Genomic DNA, 10,334 nt, shown 5'->3' with positions numbered 1-10,334 from the left:
AAAAAGAAAAAAAGAAAAAAAAAGAAAATCATAAGGAAGAGAAAATACATTTACAGTACTGTGCTGTATTTATGAAAAAAAAAATCTGTGTAGGGCACCTGGGTGGCTCAGTTGGTTAAGCGTCCACGACTTCAGCTCAGGTCATGATCTCATGGTTTGAGAGTTTGAGCCCTGCCTCGGGCTTTGTGCTGACGGCTCAGAGCCTGAAGCCTGCTTTGGATTCTGTGTCTCCCTCTCTCTCTGCCCCTCCCCCACTCGTGCTCTGTCTGTCTCTCTCAAAAATAAGAAATAAAACATTTAAAAAAACTTTTAAAAATATCACCCCCTAGTAAATTTGTCCATAATTTCTTTAGCTGGAGTTTGTATATTTTTCTGCTTTCTCACCCGTGTAAGTAATACTGCATTGAACAGCTTTAAGTTTTAATTTGTTTGAGTAATCTCTTCACCCAGCGTGGGCCCTGAACTCACGACCACAAAATCAGGAGTCGCGTGCTCTTTCGACAGAGCCAGCCAGGCGCCCCGAACATCATTGTATGTTCACCTCTATTGTGCCTCTGATCAGTCTCTTCAGGAAGATTCCAAGGAGGGAGAGCAGAGAAGAGGAGTGCTAGCTGTTAAAGGCAGTTGGTAGGTCCTGCCAACTGGCCTTCCCACATTCCAGAAAGGTTGTACCAACTGACACGCCCCCCTGGCAGTGGGGCACCTGGTCCACAGCTCGCTGGCAAGCTCAGAATTATTATTCCAAATCACTAAAACATTTACCAATTGAAGACATCCCCAATGGATATCACCGCTCTGTTTGATTATGAATATCTCTGGTTTGGTTTTTTTCCTTCTGTGCATTGTTCATTTGCCTCCTTGGCCCTTTGTCTGTCATGGAGTTTTTTTCTTATCCATTCCGGGTGCTTGTGAGGATTACCATGACTTAATGCTTGTGAAGAGCCGGAACAGCACAAAGAAAGCATCTCGCCCCGCTGGGGAGGCTGCCCCCCCACTGCCTGGGTCAAGTTCTGGTTCTGGGGCTTGCTGGCTGGGTCACCTACCCTTAGCATGCCTCTGTGTAAGGGGTTATTATGAGGCTGGCAGGAGCTACTGCATGCAAGGTGCTCAGAGCTACTTCCCTCCCATACGGAGCCTTCACCAAATGCCACCATTATTTGTATATTAAGGAAATCAGCCTTTTGTTCTATGTGTTGCCAATCACTTCTTTTCAAATCTGAAAGCGTTTTGGCATATCACCGGGCAGCCTCCAGCGAGGGAAGGGGGGTAAGGAGCCGAGGAGTTTCGTGTTCACTGAGCAATGTCTTGGAAGGAATGTCTACTACTTGAAAACATTCTCAGAGCCATAAAGATAGGCCGGTTGGCCCGAAACCAAAACCCAAATTAGTCCCAAGGAAGATTTCACAACTTCCTCTGAGAGATATGTCCCAGTATCCCAGGCTTGGGCCAGAGAGTCCTGCTCAAAGGCTACCCCAGTTTTTCCCTGCTCCCTCGGCTTCTCTCCACCCTCCTCAGGTGGAGGCAGCAAGGACTTTACCCCCAAAGAGAGCTCTCCCAGGGTTTGGCAGGTGGGACTCACCTCAGAGTCAGGTGAGGCCCCAAGAGGGCGCGACCAGGCCCTCTCTGTTTCAGCTCACACCCTGTTTCCATTCCCTTCCTGTGACTCAATAGGGGAGGGGCCCTGGGGCCACTCACCTTGCCTTCTCAACCTGCCCCCCATTCCTGGATTCCCGGGGGTCTCTCTGGTCTGTGGGGGGGGGGACCGGGGCCGCCGGGGCCAGAAGCGGACACCTAAGCTGGGGTGGCTTGAAGACGCCACACCCACTCTGACCGCCCAGCTGGAGTCTTTCCCCTCCTGGACTCCGAACACCGCCTGGAACTTGAAGTTGTCTCTTGGCCCTACCTCTTCCCCCATCACCTTATCTCCAGGGTGACTGTCCTGTTGGCATGAAGACAACTGTACCCACTGCCTCACGCGGACCTCTACTCCCCTCGCTTGAAAGCCAGCCAGCGGGGCAGCGTCTTACAAACTCTCCCCACGTGTGAGGCCCCTGCTGGGAGGGTGTCGCGCTGTCATGGGAGACAGCATTTCTTACACCGCTGCTGCGTGCCGAGCCGGGGACCCCCAGCCTCCAAGAGTTGACGCCAGCAGAATGCCATCAACCTCAGTGCCCAGCCTAGTACAACCCCACACCTGAGGCCTTCTGGGTCACAGCACCCAGGCCTGTGGCCTGGCTTGGCCCCAGCGGACGGGACTGACCCACTCCTGGCTCAGCTGGGAGAACAGCTCCCTCGGCTGGGAGGACCCAGTCCTGCTGGGACCTGGGCCCCAAGTAATGGCTGCACAGCAGCCCCAGGGACGGACAGAGGAAAACACCTTGCCCTTCGACAGTTTGGAGTAGTCGGAAGTCATGGGAAGGGGCCAGGCCACCCGGGAGAAAGAAGAGCTTATGTCCACCCTGGGATGCTATTGCCTTCTGTAAAAACTGGATATAAAAGTTCTCCACCAGCCGACTTGCTAAAGTGCGATGTGGCCATGCCGTGGGATACGACACAGCAAAGAAAAAGAGCAGACTCCTCTTGCATGCACCTATGTAGACTCATCTCACAGAGTTGGGCTAGAGGATGCAGACACAGCTGCATGGTCCCCCTGAAGTTCAAGAACAGGGAGAACTAATCAGTGGAGCTGGGATCAGAGCAACTTTCCCTGGGAGTCTCCCTGGGTCGACTGTAAAGGGCTCTATTGCTACCTAGAATATGGCTGATGGGTTGTACAGCTAAGTGGCTGTGCTTTGCTGTGAGTTACACAAGAAGAGAAAGGAAGGATGTGGAAGCCGTTAGAGCCCAGCGCTGCCAATCTTTGAGCATCACTCGCCAGCCCTCCTGTAGCCCCGGAGATTGGAGCTAGAGCGATCAAGGAATAAAACAGATTGCTGGCTCCAGCCCAGTTTCGGAGTCAGCTGGTCTGGGGTGGGGCCCAGGAATTTGCATTCCGGCCACTTCCATCTGTCCATCCCCAGGCTCCTGCGAACTGCTGGTCTGTGTGTGAGAATAGAAGGTGCTGCAGCAGGTGCTACAGGGGCCCCCCCAGCAAGTTGGGAAGGATCCAGGCAAATTCAGGGGGAGGTGTCCTCGGGGGGATAAATAACCTCTGAAAATGCTAACCAAGCAGGAGGTGGGGGTTCCAGGCAGGGAAATAGGTGGGAGCAAAGCAAGGAGGAAGGCAGCATTCCAGTCCCCAGGGGTGCAGGCTGGGTGGAGGGGACATGTAGCCTCTGCTTGGTTTTTTTTTTTTTGGTTTTGAGTGATGAATCTTGAAAATAGGAGGAAGGGCACAACTCCTCTGGAATTCCCACCGCCCAGCCTTCCCAGTACCGTGGGTTTATGTTCCAATGGCCATCCACCTGTGATAACCCCATGAGTGCCCCGTGGAGGGCAGAGGGGGGCCAGGCTGAGTAACAGCAGATGTCATTTCACTGTTGGGCACCAGGCGACCTCAGCCATGTGCACTGAGAGGCCATGCTGGCTCACGCACTGGGCGGAGAGGACCCAGCGCTGTCTGTGACCTGCGGGGGCTGGGGAGGCGGGCGGGGCAGAGAGGCTGGGGCTGAGTGGGGAGTGCCTGCCTCAGTTGGCAGATGAGAAGGTGGGCGTGTCATGAAGGACCCACCCTTGACTACCTTCCCTACAGGCCTAACTTCCTTGCTCTCGGCACTTCCACAGGACTGCTCTTTCCAGTTTCATCTTAGAGCTATCATGCCAGATGCCATGTCATACCTGTTGTCCAGTAATTCCACTTCTAGGTGTGCGTGTGCGTGTGTGTGTGGGCACGCACATGTGTGTGTAAGATTTAAAAGAATTAAAAAAGAAAGAATTAAAAGCAGGGACTTGAATAGATGTCTCTATACCCAAGTTTATAACAGCATTATTCACAATAGCCAAAGATAGAAGCAGTCTGAGTGTCATGGATGAAAGACAAAATGTGGTCTATACATGCAACGGAATATATTCAGCTTCAAAAAGGAAGGAAATTCTGGGGTGCCAGGCTGACTCAGACTGTGGAGCATGTATTTCTTGATCTCAGGTTTGTGGGTTTGAGTCCCACATCAGTATAGAGATTATTTAAAAAAAAAATCTTGAAGGGGCACCTGGGTGGCTCAGTTGGTTAAGCTTCCAACTTTGGCTCAGGTCATGGCCTCACGATGTGTGAGTTTGAGCCCTGCATTGGGCTCTCTTGCTGTCTGTGCGGAGTCGGCTTCGGATTCTCTCTCTCTGTCTCTGCCCCTCTCCCGCTCATGCTCTCCTTCTCTCTAAAAAATAAATAAACATTAAAAAATTTTTTTAATAAATAAATGCATTCTTTAAAAAAGAAAATAAAAGAAGGAAACTCTGACACCTGCTCCAATACAGATGAACCTTGAGGACATCATGCCAAGAGAAATAAGCTGGACAGAGAAGAACAGATACCACATGATCCCACTCACATGAGCCGCCCAGGGTGGTCACACTCACAGAGACAGAAAGCAGGGGCTGGAGTTGGGGGGGCAGGGGAGTCAGTGCTGGTGGAGGAGTTTCTGTTTGGGAAGATGGAAAAGTTCTCGAGCTAGATGACGACTGAGACGGTTGCTCAGTAGTGCTACTGTGCTAAAAGCCACTGAACTATACACTTGAAACGGTAAAAATGGTAAATTTTATGTTATGTATATTTTACCAGTGGAAAAGTCATTGTGTACCCCACCCTGCCTGCCCCAACTAAGCTTCTGTGCTGAGGGCTGGGGCTTGTGGGCTGATTCCATCTTTTCCAGGCACTATTTGTCCGCCAGAGTTCTCGTGTGGACAAAAAGAATGGACCTGGCATTTAGGATACAGGTTTGGTTGCAGGTAACCACAGTGAAATCCACATACAGTCTGGAGGCAGGCAGTGCAGGGCTGGCATAGTGACTCTGCCTGGTGTGGTCCTTCAGGAACCCAGGCTCTTCTCTGGTCATCCCGAGGGGCGTTTCTTTTGCCTATGGCTCAAGGAGGTTTACCGCCATGTCCTTGGCTACAGGGGGAAGAAAGAGAAGAGAGACTCGTTTCCTTCCTTTAAAAGACACTGTCATTTGGGGGCGCCTTGGGGGCTCAGTAGTTTCAGCGTCTGACTTGGGCTCAAGTCATCATCTCATGGTTTGTGAGTTCAAGCCCTGCATCAGGCTTTCTGTTGTCAGCGCAGAGCCTGCTTCAGATCCTGTCTCCCTCTCTCTCTCTGTCTCAAAAATAAACAAACGTTAAAAAAAAAAAAAAAGACACTGTCACTGGGTCTCTGTCCTGGGAATTGCTGCTTGGTGGATGGGCTGTCCCCTACATGCCCCGACAGGATGTCAGCTGTGTGCCACCTTGCCCGGCAGCCCTGGAGCTGTGCTGCTCCAGTCGCCCCTCCAGAGAGAAGCTGTCACAGGAAGCGCTGACAAACCACCAGCTGGGGCACCTTTAGGAACCTCCTCCCCAGCTGGTTTGGATCTGGAGGACCAGCAGGCTGGCCAGGCTACCCGCTGAGCCTCCCGCCTGCCTCCTTTTGCGGGCTGGTGTCTCTCCCTTCCTGCTCACACTCCCTCTCCCTGCTTCTTACAGGCAGTCCACCGCACACATCTCTCACATTTTCAACTCCCACTCCACTCGATGCCGTCTCCGACGACCAGAACGGACACCATTGCTCCAGACCACATCCCCAGCACATAGAAGGTTGCCTCGCACACAAGGAGGCACTCCACGAAATCGCCTAGATGACCAAGAAAATACAGCGGGTATTCAGTAAATGTGTGTTGACTTGAGCAGACTTCAAAGCAGCTCAGAACCAGTCATCGGCCCAGCTCACCTGAGAGTGGAGTCCCCTGTCACATTCGCCTGAGCCCTTTGCCAACGAAAACAGGAATGGAGAGTTAGAACCAGACCTGCTGCAGCCGCAGGGGCCCCCTTCCTGCCATCTGCAGGGTGGGGGCTTCCTGAGCCCGTGGAGGGCACGGGGGGACACATCCGCTCCCGGCCAGGCAGGCCTCCCTGGCATGGACATCCTGTGAGTCCCAGGCCAGGGGGCCGGGAATGACAAAGAGGCTGCCAGAGCTGGTGTCCCGGGATGCGGGCCCAGGGCAGACGTGGCCCCCCGGAAGCCCACTGGGCTGCAGTGTTGGCAGCGACTCGTTTTTCCCTTCCTGCAGCTCTGCCTGGGGAGGTGTTTTCAAAGCTGTTCGTGTCCCCCACTCTCCCTGCTGCTGGCCAGGAGGCAAGGGCAGCAGCCTCCTAATGACCTGTTTGTTTATAAAAGAGCCACAGACTCTGCTATAGCAGCGTGCATTGTGTCCTTCTCTGGACTTCTGGTCTGTGGGGGCTATGATGGCATGTGACCAGCTCGGCGTGCAGGCGATGTGCTTCATGAGGCTCGATAAGGGGAGTGGATGGGCCAGCGAGAAGCTGCAAGTGGCTCAAGCCACAGGGACAGACACGAAGGAGCTTGGTCTGAGAAGGCAAGAAGGAGGCACCAGCAGGAGCAGACCTGGGGGAAACTGCAGATGATTATAGGTCATTCCAGAATCCTCTGGATGACTGGATGGTTCCCTCCAGGTAGAAGTCATGACATTGTATGCTGACCCTGGGGCTGAGCTGGGAGCATGCCCCACTTGGCAAAGGATGGTGATAAGCAGCTGTGTTGACTGTACTTAAGAAAGGTGTTGCTGTCAGATCAGAGAAGTATGACCGGGCTACATTCCTGAGGCTCCAGAAAGGAGGAAAGTGAGAGGTGGACCTCAAGGCATGTCAGGGAAGTGGATGGGGACAGTGGAGGTGGGGGTCTGAGATGGGGTCACAAGCAAGGCAAGGGGTACTGGAGTTTGCTCTTGCAGGGACAGTGGTAGAAGGATGGCCACCTGGTTTTAAAAGGACCAGAAAGTCTGGGACTAAGGGACAGTCAAATCTAGAGCGAATGGCAGGTCAGTCTGAAGAGGGAGGCCAAGGACTGGAACTTAGGAGGGAATTCCTACCATAGAAACCAGAAATGACAAAGGAGAAGAATGAAAAATCCGACCACACGGACACGAAAACCTTCCAAATACGGACACCAGACAAAACAAACACACAACCACCCCCCCCCCCCCGCAACGGGGCTGAAAGTAAAATGATGAACTGAGGAAATATTTGTAATCTATCGACCACGACAAAGGGTTCAAATCCATTATGTAAACAGATCTTACAGATCAGTAAGAAAAAAGCAAACAAAGAGCGATTTGGAAAAGGACAAGCAGGCCACACACGCAGAGGTGCCCACAGGCATCCAGCATAACGCCCAACACGGAATCCAGAATGGAAGAGGCAGGAAGCGCAATGACAAGATGCCACTCTGCCCAACAGGCTGGCACAGATTTAAAAGTGAATACCCAGTATTGCTGAGGATGTGGGGAAAGGACCTGATGGGTGAGAGCATGACTCAGTGCAGTGTTTTGGGGGAGCAATTCGGCAACGTCTGTCAAGTTCTGGAATTGTCACATGTGCTTCCCTTTGATCTAAGAGTCTTTATTCTCTGCAATACCGGGGAGTACCCGGGTGTCACCTGTCCCTATTCTGATCCTATGCTAGAAGTTGGAATTCTACACTTGTCTCAAAAAGATTTGGGCTCCAGAGCTAGTGTGGTTTTCTCAGTGATGTGAAAGGGTCACCTCCTTGCAGTCAACTTTGTGAACAGGGCCATGTGGCCAGGTTGGGGAGAGGCTGGGAAGATGCTGGGGAGAGAATCCTGTTGTTTCACTTAGGACCCAAACTTGTATATCTGCAGTGGCATCTCTATTAGTTAGAAATTGTATCCAAGTGCAAGTAGCAGAGACCTGGAAAATAGTGGCTTAGATAAAAATAGAGGTTTGTTTTCTCAGGTCACAGAAGTCAGGGACTCCCAGGATAGTTCTAGCCCATCATCAAGAACCTACCACCCTTCTGTCTTTCTGCTCTGTCACATTCAGAGTTTGACTCCATCCTCAAGGTCACAGAATGGCCACTGGAGTGCCAGCCATCGTGTATATATTCCAGGGAAGAAGAAGAAGGAAGAAAACAAAAAGGGCACACACTGTTTTGGAGCTTTCCTGGGAAACCTGCCCAGCAACTTCTGCTCATATCTCCTCAGCCATCTTTATTGGCTTGGGAAGTGGGAAATGGAAATCTTTTGCCTGCTCACCTGGTTGCTTTGAGCAAGCTCTTGCTCAACATCCAATCCCTGTTTTCTTTTACCTTATTTGCGATATCGAGGGACAAGGAAGTCCTCTGATGCTTGCACTTGCTAAGCAAGTCAGCTTGATTTCTGAAACAAACACTTTAAAACAGGGGCTTTGCTAAGGTTTCTGGCTCTCCTACTTCATCGGGGACACACAGTGTGCCCTTGGGAAGAGGGTACAGGCCTTTGCTTAGGAACATTAGAACCTACTCACTGCAGGTGCTTGCTGAGATAAGGAAAGGCTATATTACACGCTAATGTCAGGTGGTATCATGCTGGGGGAGGGAAGAGATTTATGTATGAATTTTAGGCTGACTCTGGAAGCAAGGCCCTGAGACAAATACTTGTATATTTTTATGGAGGAGATTAGCTCCCAGGCATGGCCAGCTCCACCTGTAAGGAGAACTGGCTCCAGGAGCCCCAGGGTGTCCTCTGGGGAAAGTGCAAAATGAGTGGCTGCAGGAAAGCTGGGGAGGGCTGGAGAAGGGGGCCAGGCAGCTGCATTATGTGCCTTATTTACATTCGCAAACCCCCTGAGAGGTCAGATGGAGAAACTGAGGCTCAAGGAAGGAAAGTGACCTGTTGAAGGGTCAGATCTGGGACTCTAACCCAGACCTGAGTGTCACCAAAGACCCAGGTGGCTGCTAAAACTTATATTCCTCCCTTGCTTATTCAATGAACTGACAGGCATTTGCTGAATGCATCCTGCACACAAAGCCTGGGCCTCAGCCCTCTGGACAGTAGGCTGCCTGCTGCCTAGGTGCTCCTGGGTGCTCCTGGGCACTCTTGGGTGCTCCGGGGTACTCCTGGGTGCACCTGGGTCTCCTGGGTGCACATGGGTGCTCCGGGGTGCTCCTGGGTACTCCTGAGTGCTCCTGGTTGCTCTTGGGTACCCCTGGATGCTCCTGGGTGCTCTTGAGTACTACTGGATGCTCCTGGATGCTCCTGGATGCTCCTGGATGCTCTTGGGTACTCCTGGATGTTCTTGGATGTTCCTGGGTAATCCTGAGTGCTCCTGGGTGCTCCAGAGTGCTCCTGGGTGCACCTGGGTGCTTGGGTACTCCTGAGTGCACCTGGGTGCTGCCTGGGTGCTCCTGGTTACTCTTGGGTACTCCTGGATGCTCCTGGGCGCTCCTGGGTGTTCCTGAGTGCTCCGGGGTACTGCCTGGGTGCTCCTGGGCGCTATGGGATGCTCCTGAGTGCTTCTGGACGCTCTTGGATGCTCCTGGGTACTCCTGGGTGTTCCTGGATGCTCCTGGGTGCTCCTGGGTAATCCTGAGTGCTCCTGGATGCTCCTGGGTGCTCCTGGGTACTCCTGGGTGTTTCTGGATGCTCATGGGTGCTCCTGGGTGCTCCTGGATGCTTCTGGGTACTCCTGGATGCTCTTGGATGCTCCTGGGTACTCCTGGGTGTTCCTGGATGCTCCAGGGTGCTCCTGGGTAATCCTGAGTGTTCCTGGGTGTTCCTGAGTGCTCCTGGATGCTCCTGGGCGCTCCTGGGTGTTCCTGGGTGCTCCTGGGTGCTCCGGGGTACTGCCTGGGTGCTCCTGGGCGCTAGGAGGTGCTCCTGAGTGCTTCTGGATGCTCCTGGGTGCTCCTGGGTACTCCTGAGTGTTTCTGGGTGCTCCTGGGTGCTCCTGAGTGCTCCTGGATGCTCCTGGGAACTCCTGGGTGCTCTGGGGTGCTGCCTGGGTGCTTCCAGGTGTTACCGTCTCCCAGGCTGAGCCTCAGACTCTCCTGGTCATGTTCCCCTGTGATGTCACAGGAGCCAGGCAATCTATGATGTCATCAGAGGGGCTGGGTATGTCAAGTTGGAGCCTCCTGAGGAGTGGGCCCCAGTAGCACGGATGGTGGGACACTCAGGAGGGAGGTCCAGGCCAACATGGGCCCAAGAGGTCTGTGGTCTGACCCTGCCGTTAACCAGGCCGGGACCAGCCTGTCCTTGGAGTGAAGTAGGTGGCTCCCTGACACAGCCTGCAGTTCCAGGAGGTGCCTCTGGGAGCTGCGAGTTCTCACACCAAGGTGCGAGCTCGAGGGGCAGCTGCCTTGCACACAGGCCCCCCGGGGCTCAGAGCCCACACACACCAGCCTTACTGGGGTTTTAC

The 10,334-nt window shown here is 53.1% G+C and overlaps 1 long non-coding RNA gene across 3 annotated transcripts; it reads right to left on the bottom strand.

Annotated features, from left to right (window-relative positions):
- Positions 1–4,280: 4,280 nt before the first annotated feature.
- On the bottom strand, positions 4,281–9,930 carry LOC120228718. Of its 3 annotated transcripts, XR_005527579.1 has the most exons (6): positions 8,195–9,930; positions 7,950–8,017; positions 5,855–5,890; positions 5,636–5,758; positions 4,906–5,044; positions 4,281–4,310 (listed from the first exon to the last, which is right to left on the bottom strand). It is a non-coding gene; the product is annotated as an uncharacterized LOC120228718 (long non-coding RNA). The 3 variants fall into 3 exon arrangements; XR_005527577.1 differs by having other exon boundaries at positions 7,950–9,930; XR_005527578.1 differs by lacking the exon at positions 5,855–5,890 and having other exon boundaries at positions 7,950–9,930.
- Positions 9,931–10,334: the final 404 nt, after the last annotated feature.

Source organism: Hyaena hyaena, unplaced genomic scaffold (assembly GCF_003009895.1).
Source record: "Hyaena hyaena isolate Hyena2069 unplaced genomic scaffold, ASM300989v1 scaffold_27, whole genome shotgun sequence".
Taxonomy (NCBI): Eukaryota; Metazoa; Chordata; class Mammalia; order Carnivora; family Hyaenidae; genus Hyaena; species Hyaena hyaena.
Note: the sequence above shows the minus strand (reverse complement) of the source record. Positions and strands in the feature narration are given on the sequence as shown.